Below are 15,679 nucleotides of genomic sequence, written 5' to 3' on the forward strand. Positions count from 1 at the left end.
TATCTGTACTCGGTCCACTTCTAAACCTACAGCTGCCCCATGATTGGACGGTCCTCATCTTTGGTGCAGTGGCTATATCAGGGCAAGATATGAGCTTTGGGGGGGGGGGGCATCATGTGATCACATCAGGATCTTGTTTTGAGATGGCAGAAAGTGGACCCTGCACAGGACAGCTGAGGCTGCTGACATTTTGGAGCGGTGTGTCCCGCCCCCCCCTCCCATGGATAGCAGGTGACCTCTATGACCTGGTCAAGGTGTTTATCCCATCAGTCCCGCTGCCGCTGTGCTACACGGCCAGCCTGTCCACACCATTAGCCTTCGCTTAATAGTCTCGCGGTTCCCCTTAATAAAAGCTGTGTCATATTAAAAGCCGCGGCGCCACCGAGCTGTTCTGCTGTATCGGCAGAAACCTGTGTGTGTTTCTTCGGGGATTCCTGTGACCTGAGACAAGCAGAATGAAAGCTGTCAGACCTGAGTGCGCCCCCCCCTCCCCCCCAGATCCCCCCCCAAATAAAATTACCATCGTACCATTCATCCAAACACCTTTCTATAAATGTGCCGTGGCACTAAGATGAAAATAGGAAGAATATTCATGTGAGCAGCACTGAAAGGCATGATGGAATTCATGTAATTAGCACCAAAAATCTAAAATGACTTCTACGAAAGTAAAAATAAAATAAAAAAAAATAACGTGCTGTATTTTATAAATATAGCGTTTGGATATTTGGATGTTTTTTCTCTTTATACAAAGTCCCTGATTTGTTTTCCGTAAGTTTATCGTAAACTGCATTTTCTGCAACGCATGTAGAATAAATGATTGGGTAAACAGGGCAATAACGTGCCGTGCATTCCTGGGAGTGAAATGCTAGCACGCATGGCGGAGAGGTAAACAATACTTGGGCAAAGAGGCGGCCAGCTCGTACGTTCCGGTCAGCAGTCTCAGCGTTTCTGCGCATTGCCTGCTGTACGCAGGGTGTGAGCGCATGCGTTGCTGCAATGCTGCTGACTCGCGCTACGGTGTTACAATTAATGCAATACGGTGCAGAATGCTGTACCGATACAGTGGGTGTAAAATTGGTATGATTACAGAAGCTCATTAACAGCAAGAACAACAATAATAATGAGCATTAATATTAGTATTATTACTATTTTTATTATGAACTGTTTTATGGGCTGATTTCACATATTAAGAACATTTTGGCTTCATTTACATTTTGACTTGCATTGGACAAGGTGGAAGTTTATTAAAAGCAAGAATAACAACAATAATGAGTATTATTAAAAGTAGCAATAATAATAATTATTATTTTTATCATTATTTTATGTACAGATTTGACTTATTAGGTAATTTTGGCTTCATTCACGTTCTGACTCGCATAGGACTGGGTGCAGTATAGTTTTTACTTGCAACACTTTTAACGCAGCATATGGTGGCGTATATCTGGCAGACGACACCACAGGTCGACACCGAAATGCAGCAAGACCAACACGACACACGGCATCATGAAAGCGAGGGGTCCGTCGTGGGAGTGGATCAGATAGCGAGCCGGGAAACCATGGCGTCACCCTGGCTGTGACACGCGCACGCAGGACGCCCCCCGCAAGGTCACACCACGTCCGTTTTGGGGGCATTTTGCCTTTACGTTCCCGCTAAGCTAATTGCTACGTTCTGTGCAAAATGTAAACTGATGGTGGAAAATGAAGAGACAGCTACCGGAATTGAGAACAAGGGTGGGGGAGGAAAAAGAGAGAGAACGAAAGCAGGACATAAAGGAGAGGTGAAGGGGAGCGGGACTGACGTCCATTCATCACCAGCCCGTCTTTTATGCTTTGAAGTCGTCAGCTGACGACTAGGCCTCATCCAGAAAGCTCCGCATTGTCAGGTTTCCATGCCCTAATCTGACCGCCTTCCAGTCCAGAAAAGCATTTGGCAAGCATAGCAAATATGAACAATGGGGGGGGGGGGAATTCGGGGCGGGAGTGGGGGTGGAAGGGGGGTTTGAGAGAAAGAAACAGAGGACGGGAGAGAGGGAGGGTGAGGGGAAGTGGATTTTAACTGACAAGCCATATGATCTAGAACGGTGGAGATGCCAGATCTTTAAATAGCAGGAGCAAATGGCCACCCTCAAACCCTTGTCTCAGCAACAAGCAGACATTCAATCCAGCCCTACGTGTCAAATTGACACCCCTCTGGGTCTATTCTCAAGACCTCCCCCACACTTCCTGGGTTGGCTCTTTGTTTTTTACTCAAAGTGGTTGATCCCTTGAAAAGGATTATAGCATTAATCGCCAAAAAACACCTTTGGCATGATTATATTTCTGCAAAATTAACCGCTAATTTGCAGCTGGCTCAGATTCAGGTGTAAACGGTAATGCAGCAGAATCCATCAATGGTGGCAGCAGTGCCTGTCCAGAGCTGTACTCCAGTGTAATTGATAAAGTCATGCCTTGACAAAGTAGTACTGCAACTGCACCACTGTTGTCAATGTCGTCATGCTCTCATCAGTAACAGTCCGGGTTGTTGCTGGGATTTGGGGACCTCGCAAACTTTTTCCACACCCCAGATAAGAGCGGACCCATTCACTGTCGCACATCCCATAACACTTGCCGTTCCGAACGGCTCCCGGAGGGACCTCATATGCCATCCAGCGCTAAGCTACAACAACCACGCAGTAAAATTAGTCGCAAGAAACTCCGAGCCGTTCCAAACACGGGGAGACGGTCCACGAGCAAACAGCCTTCTTAAAACATGCAATCCACACAGAACTGGAAAGTCAACAGAATGACAGCGGCAACGACGTGTTAATCAGCCAAAGGTATGCTGACCTCTACTTCGTGATGCTTGATGCCTGACCAGAAATACATACTTCTTTACATTCCATAGCTATCATATGTCCATATGGGTACATAAAGAAGTATGTGCTCCAGGAAGACAAGGTGTACAGTTCACGCACACGTTGCCGTGGTCCGGTGAGTGGCATTAGGAGAGCGATAAAAATGAATGAGGAGCTTTGCTGCAGAGTTAGCTGCAAGGCCAGCATCGCTGCCTTTTCTCTCTCACTATTAAAAGCCGAGCAGGTGGCTCGATGCGTACTACAGCACCTTTGCAAGCCAAACGATAAAAGCAGCGCCTTTTAGCTCCAAAGCCACCCTCCTGACCAAAGCAACTAGCCCGGCTAGAATATTTTAAACGTGACACAGTCCATACCATGCTGACCGCCGCTGATGCTGCCAGAGATCCCGGCCCGGACTTCAAGGAGCAGAGAACTGACTGGGTGCAGGGCAGCAGAACAAGCTGGGATATAAAGCAGGATGATTCGCTTGTCCTTGTACTCTTCAGTAAAGGTTACTGGCTAGTAAAAATAGGGCAAAATCTCTTCCCTTTCCGCCATTGTCTCCTTGACCTCGCTCTCACTTTAGGGCTCCCCGTCGTCTCCAAACTTGATTCTGCCGCCTGTGCCACACAAACGGACGTATGCCGCTCTCGGGACGTGCTCACCTCCTTCCTCCTCGGTCTCTCTCCTCCTCCTCTCTGCGCCTGTCTCCCGGCACACCGTTCGAGGGTTTTTGCAGCCTCCTCCCTGCAGCGTGTCACAGTGGGTGCTGATGTTTGAAAAAGCGAGCGATCCAAGTGGAACAGGAAGCCATTGTGAGCTGGATTTAGGCTTTAGGCTAACATGCAGGCCAGAGGGTCACATGCGCCGGCTAATGTCGTGTTCAGCACTTCTGGAATTTAGCTTCAAATTGTTTCCTGCTTTTTTAGCCCTTATACACCTTTTCCTAGCGTACCTTATCCAACAGGCATCATTCGGAAGCGGTAGATCAATGCCCATTTGACAAATCTAATGAGTAGTTAGCTCCACTCTACACATTCAACAAGTCAACTCTGGGACCCTAGTTTAACACGAAGCCCAAAGAGGCCCTGAATCAGCCCGGGTGGGAAGATAATCGTGGGGATGATGCTCCACAACAGAAAATCAGCGATAAGATAAAATCTGCTCATATGAGCACTAAAGGTGAGAGAGTGTGATTACAGAGGTGCCCGTGATCACAAAAGGTTTCCAAATAGAAAAAAAAAAAAACAGGGACCTGTCTTGGTTTAGTTGGGAGTATGATATCCTGTTGAGGGAATTATTCAATAGGTCGCAGGGAGGTGGGGGGGGGGGGGGGGGGAAGGAGCAGTGAGGGGGATAATTCCTGCAGTTCCTGCTGAAAAAGCCACAGTGCAGCTGATCTCTACAGCGGTAACCCGGAGCAGCAGGGCGCTGACACGGCATTGCAGCACCCGTGCTTCCAGCAAAACGAAGGTATGGACACCCTTTTGCCATCTCTATGGTCAGTAGCTTTCCACTTGTTTTCCCTCCTTTTTTTCTAAAGCGGTTTCCATTTTTTGGTAATCGCTGGCGTGTCAACCATCAACATCATCACCACCCACCTCCGGACTGAAATTCTGTCTCAAGAAGCTGCGTCCGGTCGATCCCTGAAACTTCCGGCCAACGGGGAGGGGGGTGGGGGCGGGGGGGGGGGGGGGATAGCAGGCAGGCAAACATTCTGAACGCACGTGAGGTATGAGGAATATCAGGCATGACGAGGCGAGCGTCCGCAACGGAAAACTGGGTATCGCACCACAGCAGGATGCGGAATGGGTCCAAGCTTGGCCCCGCTGCGTGTGGAAGTTAACCGGCCCGTCACTGTGGTGCCGGCGGGGGGTATCGCAGGGGGGTGGGGGGAGGCAGTGTGGTGTGGCGTGCAGTGCTGCAGCAACAACATGCTCAGTCAGCCAGGGATATGCAGCAGAAAGACAACGAGAGAGCGAGACAGAGAGCGAGAGAGAGAGAGAGGCACAGCGAATCCCCGGCGGACCGCCGGAACTTTCCCGTCCTGTTTCCACCTGCTCCCATTCCCCTTCCGTCCTCGCGGGGGGGAGCGCCACACACTCAAAAGAAAAAAAAAAAAACGGAAAGATCCCGCTGTTTAAGTTTGCATTGGATGCTGCAGTGCAAGGAGTGAGAATTTCACTCTACATCATACAAGCGAGGCATGCAGTTATCGACCCGATCATGCCGTCCGTCCTTCGTACTGAGGGGGGAGCGTGCATTACCTGTTCCCGCTACCATCCACGCGCGGCTCTCCTCGTCTCCTCCTTGCTGCTTCAGAGGGAGCAGCGGTGACCTAGAGCGTGCTCCAGCTGCAGCAGCCATGGTGCCCGTGCTGCATGTTCGATTCGCTGAATCAGCTCTCCTCCAGATGACGGCGGGGGTGAGCGAGGAGCCGCTCGCGCGAGCGTGTGTGTGTGCGCCTGTGTGTGTGTGTGTGCCTGCGTGTGTGTGTGAGTGAGGGGGTGCAGGGGGGGGGGGGTAGGTGCTGGGGAGATGCAGACTTGCAGCTTCTTCACCTTTAGGGAGGGAAGTTCCAGAGGAAATAAAGGAAATGGAAAATGGTGCACTCCAGGAAAAAAAAAAATAATAAAAATGCAGGCAATGCAGCAGCCGGCAGCCGGCCAGTGTCGTGTGTCGGTGAAGCTGCACGGAAAGTCACATAAACTGCTGGAACTCGCGGAGAGGCAAAGGGTCGACCAGTAAAAAATAATTTTTTAAAAATGTGCAGTGCGTTTTTCACTTTGCGAGCAAAATGACCCGATGACCTGTTAAAGGAGATAAACGACCTCGACCTGCGTAATCACTGACACATAGCTAATTCAAAACCCTTTGGCAGGCTGGGGGAAGCCGGCGACGCAGAACGAAGTTTGTTTGTTTGTTTTCTTCTCTTCGATTTTTTTATTATAATTTTTTTAATTATTATTTTTCCCATTTAATTTCTTTTTGTTGCTGAATTTCAAACCTACTCAATTAGGTAAAAAAAAAAAACAAATCAAACTCAAATTTGATTCTTCCTTAGGTGATTTTCCTCACAATCCATGTTACACCTCATCCTCTTCTCTCTGTTACCTGCTTTTGCACGAAAGCTCTGTTTAGGGAAGATATGCATTCCGGCCGGGAACAGCGGCTTAGCCAAGCATTGGAGGAGGCAGCGTGGGATTCCCGTGATGGAGATGGATACATCTGGTGGGTCCTTCACTCTACGAGGGTCTCGTGTGCTTGGGGAGGTCACAGCCGGAGGAGGGGGGCACCCCGCACGGGGCCCCGGCGAGCGAGAAAGCGGACTTCCCAGCCAGCCTGGGCTGACATGGCCCGCACTCCCAGCACGGGAAGAGAGCGCTCTCCAGCTTTATAGCCAGCTAAGCATTTGAAACATGCGTTAGTCGCTCGCAGAGTCTCTCTCTTCCCTTTCCATATTCGGTAAGCCATAGGAAAAAATAGTCCCCTCAGCTGTCGTCTGTGGGCTCGGAGAGTGTTAAGAGAGCCTTCATCCATCTTTCTGCTTATTGATTGCTCATCCTGCAATGCACTCGGGTTGCCTCGCTGCCATTCAGCAGACTATTTATAGGCTTACCAAATAAAGTGGTCTCATGTTTTCACTTATTTCTCTTTCCTTTTCCTCCCCCCTTCCTCATTCCCTTTGTCCCTTTTTGCCTTCTTTTACGCGCCTGCTCTGTACGTGTGCGGGGAAGATCCCATGGCCACTTAACACTATACTTAGAAAAGCTGCGTACTAAAAAGAGGGAGGAATAGAGAATCTTGTAGCGCCGGCGTAAAATCTGCAGGGGATCTGAGCAATAAATATCCCTGTACCACAATAGAACACCGTGTAACCTGATTTCTTGACTAGTGAAATGTGAAACAGCCCATGAATAATAATATATCAAGTTTCTAGCTCATCCTGACATAAGCCACTTCAGAAATGTATATTCCATTGTAAAGACCGCTGTTGTCCTCTTAGAAGTATATTCACCTTTTTTTGTAAGACCGATCAAGCCATTTTTTTTAATATTCCAAATAGGTTCTCGTGACCCAGGAATCATGGCCTAGGAGCATACAAGAGCCCCCGAGGGGGGGAGTGAGCCTATTTTGTCTTGCATCCTGGTGTCTCTCCTCTTTTCCAGTACCGTCGATGTTCATGTGAAGCTGTATTTCTGTTTTTCTTCTTTTTTTTTTTGATTACAAAGTCAAATTTGTGGAGCAGTTGCTGTTTTCCTCACCAGGAACTGTCCCTCAGAACCTTCTCCCGCTATCTTTTCTCTTAGTCTCCTTTTCTCTGAATCAATAGTCCCAGCTGTGGTTTCATTGAAGCTTTGCTCCTTCCAGTGAGAACATGTGCTCCCTGGTGTAGCAGGGTTTCTGCAGGAGATTCACTGGTTTCAAATACACACTGGGGTGTGTTTTATTTTCACAGCTTTTGGGGTTTTATTCTTCGGAGACCTGAGAACCAATGGATTCAAAATGGACTCTTGAAATTTCCGCAGTAAAGAGTAAAGCCCCCAAAATGTCCTGCTTTTTCTTGGTCTGGTTCAGTAAGGGATGAAGTGTGTAAAAATAGAATGAGCAAAAATGTGTAAAAAATCTCATTCAAAAGAAAAGAGGCTTATTGTCTGGTTTTATGTCTCTGCACTCCTGACAAATGATGCTAGCAGTCAAGGTTTATGATAAATCATAAACACGCCCAGTCATTGTTACTGTCACACTATGGATGCTTTTTAGGATTTAGTCTCACAAAGTAAATGCAAAATGTTTTTCAAAAATCATACATTAGGCTAATAATATTTTGAAAATATATAATAATATAGGTAAGTTTATGGATAAAGCAATGATTGGCATTGTGAATCATCGTCTTGGGTAACTAATGCCATGTATTAAGATATAACCAAGAAAAACTGCTGTATTTCCCCGACCCCCCCTCCGCCACCAGACATACCAGGGTATTTTATTCAATTATATTTGAAAAATCCACTTTTTGATGTATGGGTTGTGTAAAATGCCTCCCTCACATTAGTTTTCACTATAACATCAGGCGTGAAATATTACTGAAGTGACCAAAACTATTTAGAACAAAGCAGACACTGTAAATGCATAACATCCATCCATCATCTAACCAGTTATCCAGGAAATCTGTCATGGGGGGCCTGGAGCCTATCCCAGACAGCATAGAGCACATGGCGGGGGGATACCCTGGATGGGATGCCAGTCCATCAAACTGAACCAAACTCACACAATGCAGGAAGAACATGCAAACTCCACACATACAAACATACAGCCGAGAAGGGAATTCAAACCCACAACCCCACAGGTGTGAGGCCACACCGTTATCCAACGAGTCACCCTTAACACACAACATTAAGAAAATAAGGAAAAATTAAGGTACCATGACTGTGTTGCATGGAAATTCATTGGACAACATTGTGACTGGCTCAGCATATTAGGACGCTTTGCCTGTGATTAGAAGGTTGCCTGTTCGGACCCCAGGTTTGGACCCTTAACCCCCAACTGGTCCAGGGACCATCTGACCCAGCCATCTCAAAAATGTATGTCCGTTAAATCAACAGAAAAGTTTTCATTCATTAGCTTAAGTTTTTAAGGTGGGAAAGCAGAGTTTATCGAATTCTACGGAATTTCTGGTAAGAACGACTGCTGGAGGGTCTTTTGATCCCAGTAACGGAAGGTGTTTGTTGGACGAACTTTAACGGCAGTTTTATGCCTTAGGAGCATGAAAATGTTGCCGAGGGGATGTGCTTGTCCAATGGGCTGCATGCGGGGCTGTGTACAGCTACGCAGAACGGCCCCCAGAGCAGGAAGTGATGACAGATAGCAAAGTAAATAAGGTAAATACCAAATGTGGAAGACGACTGAGAAAAACTTTACTGGGATTCATTCGACACCTTGTGCTGTCCTTTATTCTCTTGGCTTTCTCTTAGCAGAACCTACAGCAATTTTAAATGATGTATAGTATACTCTGCTGCTCATATTTTTTCATTATTGTTTTGATTGGAACCTGTAAAATGCTGCATTTCATAGAAAGTACAATTTTTTTCTTAATGCATCATATAGATCATAACTGTGTATAAATGGTGCAGAAATTCTGTATTGCAGGAAATCAGCCGTTCGTTGCTTTTTTTCCAGGGATACCATTAACTATTAACAAGAAACAACATATATATTTTTTGTTTTATTTGAGAACTTCAGTTTATGGCAGATTGTGAGTGGAGATGCTAGCGACGGGGAATTGTTCTGTGATAGGAGGGTTGAGGTTTTTTTTGTCTTTTGATGACCTACGGAAGAACAGGGGTAGGTTTCTGGTAACAGCTAGGAAATGTTGCAGAATGTATACAGTATCTGAAAACAACATGATGTAACCACTTTAAAAATTGCTTGCCTGATATAAAACAGAGTCCATGGACTGTGGAATCACGATGGCGGTGGGAGGAGGGGGGACTTCATTAAGAATGCAGTGAACTATTATGAAAAATTATAAACACAAATATTTTAATGCAAACTGATAATGCTTTATTAATAAAAGCTGGAATTATATTGGTGTTTTTTTTTTTTTTTTTTTATATTGGTCACTCAGTGCGTGTTGCGATTTGAAATCCACCAATCAGCTGTATTTTTAGGCTGCCAATGGCAGCATCCACTGAATCTCAAGATGCACCTGGGGGTAAAAAATGTGTCGTAAGGTGATCAAGCTTTTTTGAAATTTTGAAAAAAAAAATTAAGAGGCAGAGGGAGTTTTTCAAACGCGCGCGGATGCTGGGAGATGACTTTATGCCCCCCCTGCCCCTCCCATTCAGATGTGTCCTGCAGTTCATAACAGAGTCTCAGATGGATGGATTATACCTTCTCTCTCTCCCCTTTTTCTAGGTAGCATCCGTCACCCATTCCCAATGCGAAAAGCCTTACATTCGGAATTAGCCTGACTTGTAGCCTGTAACATGTATATTCTGGCAAGAGGGGGCAGCGCATCAATAAAGGGAGATGAAGTATCGCCCCGAGGGCAGTGGTGAAGGACGTATCCGAGTCGGAGGTTCTGTGCCCTAGCGTGGATTACCACTAGTCATGTTCTTGGAGCACTGCTTAACCTGGGACGACTGCGTTCCGTGTGAGAGCATCGCTGGTATCACGGAGGAGGATGAACATGGATTTACGGCCTGTAAAAAAGAGGGAAAAGAGGTGAAGGCTCCTTTGCTGAGGACTGACGAATGTGTCTGGCAGAGAATGTGAGTGGATTTACCTCCTATACTCTATGACATCCTCAGTTTCGACACTCAACCAATGGTTGATATTAGTATTTTTCATTCATTTACCCATAAGACTACTTTAAATTGGCACTCTTATAAGTTATAAGTTTGTTGGAAATAAGTTCTTCAATGCATCTTCATTTCACAGAATCAAGCTCCATTACAATCATTCCTACAGTCACATGAAGACAGAAGTGAATTGATGCACTAATTTTTAAAACTGTATTGGTTGTTTATAGGGTATTGCGATATGGTGATTATAGGATTTTTTTTTGAATGTATAGCATAAGGCCATAATTCATACTCAGGGGGCGGTCTTATCATTAGCCAATCGTATGTCTCAAATTGCTGACTGACAGGGGAGCTTTCAGCTGGGGCCAGTGCCCCTGTGGCCCTGCCCCTGTATATGCCCCTATATGGCAAGTGTATAATACAATATTTGCACATAATGTTACAATTTTAGAATATGTCCTCGAGGGCATGTGGTTTGTTAGGACACTGGGATTAGAGTCTTGCCATGAAACTGTTACTATAAATATGCGTGATCCGCGTGGGTCCGTCCCGCTTAAATGGCAGTGCACCCTAACCCCACCTCTCACTTTGCGGGTGCTGAGCCCATAAGATGGTCCCACGTAGCTATTTTAGGCTGAAAATGGGTGGCGTGACCACCTGGCGATCCCCAGCAAATACCCCGGTTCCAGTGGCAGAACGCGAGCGGTTCCAGTGTGAAGCGGCAGAGACGGGAATCCGAGCCTCATCAGCTGCCGCTGTGACATTCTCCCCCAGCAGAGTGGCTCGCTCCTTTCCTTTCTGATGAGAGTTAATCCAGATTAACAGCTGGCTTGGTTTAGCTGCTACCGTTTTGTGGGCAGTGAGCAGGTCTGTGGTAGTGAAGTGGGAGCAAAGGCATCGGACTAGGCTCAGGGTTTACCGTAATTCATACAGAGGGGCAAACCTTATCATTAGCCAATGATGTTTTTTCAATCAATGAGCAACAGGGGAGGGGACACTCCAGGGACCAATCAGCTTTCAGCGGGACCCAGTGGCCCCGCCCCTGGTATACACCCCGTTATCAATCAGTCTACATACCAACCCTCACCTATTATCATGAGCTGCTGGCAATGACAGCTCAACAGAATAAAAGGTCAAAGTGAGGTTTCTCCATAGGATTGCTCGACTGACTCTCCTTGACAGGATGTGATGTTAGGGGAGTCAAAGGACCTCAAAATAAAGCCTGCTCCTTCATATCAAGAGGTGGCAGGTGAGGTGGTTCGGGCATCTTATGAGGATCCACCTGGTTGACTCCCGAGGATACTATTCTGAGCACATCCCGCAGGGCGGAGGCAGGTCCAGGATACTGCTGCAGGAATTATATCGCCCGTGTCTCCTGGCTGACTTGGGAATAACTGGGGAACCTCTGGAATGAGCCAGAGTATGTAGAAAAGGAGAGGTCTGGTCTCACCTGCATGGTGTCCTGCCACTGCGATTCTCATATATACACACTTTGGAATATTGGTGTATTTTGTGGGGGAGGCAACTGTCTTTTGCTTATATATCACCTATTTAATATAAAAGTTACGGTAATGAAAATAGTAAAACAATTACGTAGAGGCCTAGAGTGAAATATCAACATTGATCTGGGCAGTGACTGAACTGCTGTCGCTTGGAAATTGTCCCAGCTGTTATTCATGAGGGACCTGTGATGTATCAGCTCCTCTTTTGCCTGTGCATGGCCTTGTACGTATTCTGCGGTGCTGCTAACATTGATCTCATAGTCTTGCCTTAATGACTTTCCATCACAGAGACACATTACAGAAGGTTCTGGAGTGAAGGCTCCCTAACTTACGGACGTGGATGTTTGCCTGTATCCTCGCTGTGATCACGCGAAGTCAGTCCTCTCACATGTATGCAAACCCTTTCAAAGTGGGCCTTTCTCAGTTAATATCCATGGGGCTCTCATCACATCTAAATTATCTGAAGCTTCATTTGTCTCCCAGAATGTCATTAATCATTGGCAGCGTGTTGGTCTGATTTAAACCACTGTATGTCACCTTGTGAAACATTTTTAGGCTTAAGCTAAGAAACTGTATATGATCATTACTAAGATGTTCAGATTTTGTGAATTTTGTGAATTTTGCAGAAGGTTTTATACAGATTTTTAATGCCCAAGCATTTGCCTGACAATTTACCAATCCTAATCATTTTCACTGGCAGGAGACATAATGTATAGCGTATCCCTGCAGTGAACACTGGAGGAGATATGGGCCAGACTTTACCCCCTACTCCAAATATGACAGTGTGTGGGGTAAGTTAGTTGTTCCCGATTAGAAGAAAATGGGGAGAGACCTTAATGCAAATAAACATGCATGGAGGTGAAGAAAAGTTCACATAAAAGTTCTCTTTCATCTTTAAATTAATCTGCTCACCACCTAATTGACAGGCTTCTTTGGGTGGGCAGTGGTGGCTTAATGGTTAAGGAAGTGCACTTGTAATCGGAAGGTTGCTAGTTCAAATCGCTGACCAGCAAAACACCACTGAAGTACCCTGAGCAAGGTACTGCTCCCTCGGAGCTGAATTAGCTGCCCCCCGCTATGTCACGTATGGGTTAAATGCAGAGAATGCCTTTTGTTGTTGTGTGTCAACAATGACAATTAATCGCTGAATTCTAAAATAAACAGAGATGTGAAGGATAGAGACTTTTATCAGGCGGAGTGTCACTAAGCATTTTAATCCACCTGTCTTCATGGCCAATAAGGATCGTGAATTTAGCCACTGTGTATTACTGATACATGCACACAGAGGGGTGTCAGAGTTAGAGCTCAAACTCAAGGTGATCTCTGTCCCATTACCACATTGATTCCTTAAAAACGGCTGAAAGAAACTTCACTAAACAAATTTTAAGAACCACAATAGAATTACCCCAGGTCAAACAACAGCTCTACCAATTACCACTGACTCTGAGTAGGTTTATAAGTTTGAATTGTGATATGCCTGCGCTGTTGGTGTGAAAAGAGTTCTGGGAGTGGAGAAATCAGCACACCAAATAAATATCATAATTTTTGTATCTAGAAAAAACTGATGAATTAACCAGATTCCTCAAACACCAGTTGCTGAAGTTACAACCAAATCTCGGATACTTACCATGCCCAAAATATGTCGGGATTTGCAGTGCCAGTGTTTGATAACATGATAATATTATTATGTTTACCATTCGTGCAGCTGTTTGTGTTAGAATACATAGTAACAGTGCCTGATGCAATAAATAACTTAAACTCATCTCTGATATGGCGGCGACACAGCCAGCCTGACCAAAAGCAGGATATCATGGAAAGTTTAATCTTCTTTAACTGAACCACTGACTTTTTTTTTACCTGAATAGCCCTGCAGCTTTACATCTACCACTGGAGCAAGAATCAGAGTGCTGTCATTTTCTCATCAGCAGCTCCATCTAAAAAACAGCAAATAGGATTTCTGGTACATTCTCAGACAGTTAGCTAGCTATCTGCTGCATGATAAAATGTCATGTCTTCATATATTATTTCAGTGCCTCTGAGCTGGAAAAGTAGTGAGTCATTAGCCAGATCTAGTTAAAGTTTGTTAGTTATCTAGCCTTATCACTGAGACATCTGGTACCAGCCATCTTTGATTTGGGATCATCTGGGCAGCCGTCCATCACTTTCAAATGCAGACAAAGATGAATGGCAAATTGGCCACTCATAGATTATAGTACTTTTTAAGTTCCTTTCCTTATGAAAACTGGTAGCAAACAAGTAAAGTAAATGAAGATTTTGCTCACACTCTCACCTTTTGCTCACAATCAGTAACCTAAAACATGCATGTGTAGTAGACATATTTAAAAACTAACCATAAAGAAGCTCTGTTATCAAAAACATACAATGGTGCAAAATTCATGATACTAGTATTTGAACAAGTTCCAATACTACTACTACTACTACTACTATCACTATTACTACTAATAATATTAATACTACTATTAATACTACTATCACTACTACTACTACTACTATCACTATTACTACTAATAATATTAATACTACTATTAATACTACTATCACTACTACTACTACTACTACTACTATCACTACTACTAATAATAATATTAATACTGCTATCAATACAAATATCACTTCTACTATTACCACTAATAATAATCATATTAATCGGCAACAATTACTAGTTCACTCCGAATAAGAAGAGTGGGATGAAACATTCTTTGTTTAAATCCTTGTGAAGGAAATGCCCCTTGTATCTTATAAAGTCCATCTACGATGGGACCTGAATATCTTAGGGGGAAGGATTTCAAAATGTGGACAGACAAAATTAATTCAACAATCCTCAGGTATGAACAGCCGTGCTGCGTGTACATCTCCTGTCAAGAGGAGCCGCCAGACCAGATGCTGAGCTGATGGTTGTAGGAGAAGCACTGATGGACAGGCATCCTTACCTGTCACAGCCGTCAGGCTCACCTCAGAATATTCAGCCAGACTCCAAGAGTTAAAGAAAGGAAGCATGGATGCGATTTAAAATTCAAAGATTATTGGGTCATTACTTAGTGAATGAATTAGCAGCTGAATGAGTAATGCTAAAGTAAGAGTGTGCTGTCTGCTTTAATGTGGAAGCAATACTACCTTGGTTTTATATTTACGTGATTGAGGAAGTAAGCAGAGAAGCTTTCTATGATGAATGGATGTCTACACGTACATTTTTCTCTTATTAAAAGATGCTTTTGTCGTAAATATTCTCTGAAAATGCTGTTTTTCTAATATGGAATTTCCAGTACAGTTTCATGCTATAATAATTCTAAACTTTGTAAACATTGAATGTGCTGGTAAACACTCGCAGATAAATTTGTTTAAACATTCGTTAAAAGTGAAAATTGTACAAAGTTTGAACAGTATGTGCAAAATTCCCCACAAGGTTTATCAAAGCAAGAGAGGGGGGTAAGGAGCTCACTATGATGGAGGGCTGCCTCCACCACAAACCACCAGAACCTGAGTGCAGCCATGCAGCAGGTGCCCCATCAGCACCACACTAGTCTGAATGGAACGGAGTTTTTCTGGCAGCTGGAGTGCCAATCCTGCCATGAACCTCCATATTTTCCCTCAAAGTTAAAGGGCCTGTTTGCAGGGCTGCAGGTTGACTAATGTCACACACAGGACAAAGCAATTGCAGGATAAGGGCCTTGCTCAAGGGCCCAATGGAGTAGAATCACTCCTGGTATTCTTGGGATTCAAACCAGCAACCTTCTGAGTGCTGCTATAGATTGGTAGCCTCAGAGCCACTACACCATCCATTCCACAGAGAGCATGATCATAAATAATTATGATACAAGAAGCTTTCATCTTTGTCTCATTTATATATCTATGCCGGATGAATGGATTGAAATTCCCTTCCAAGATTCTCTACATTTTCAGCTGACTGCACTGAGAATATCTCCAAAAACATGGCCATACAAATTCATCCTGAATTGACTATGTTTTCTTCCAGGCAATAATTATATACTTACCTGTTTGCTGATGAGCCCAGCTC

The 15,679-nt window shown here is 44.8% G+C and overlaps 1 long non-coding RNA gene across 1 annotated transcript; it reads right to left on the bottom strand.

The window, feature by feature from the left end:
• Window positions 1-1,127: 1,127 nt before the first annotated feature.
• Window positions 1,128-5,972, bottom strand: LOC125745822 (uncharacterized). Its single transcript, XR_007398786.1, has 2 exons — window positions 5,102-5,972; window positions 1,128-3,581 (listed from the first exon to the last, which is right to left on the bottom strand). It is a non-coding gene; the product is annotated as an uncharacterized LOC125745822 (long non-coding RNA).
• Window positions 5,973-15,679: the final 9,707 nt, after the last annotated feature.

This window comes from Brienomyrus brachyistius, chromosome 1 (assembly GCF_023856365.1).
Source record: "Brienomyrus brachyistius isolate T26 chromosome 1, BBRACH_0.4, whole genome shotgun sequence".
Classification (NCBI taxonomy): Eukaryota; Metazoa; Chordata; class Actinopteri; order Osteoglossiformes; family Mormyridae; genus Brienomyrus; species Brienomyrus brachyistius.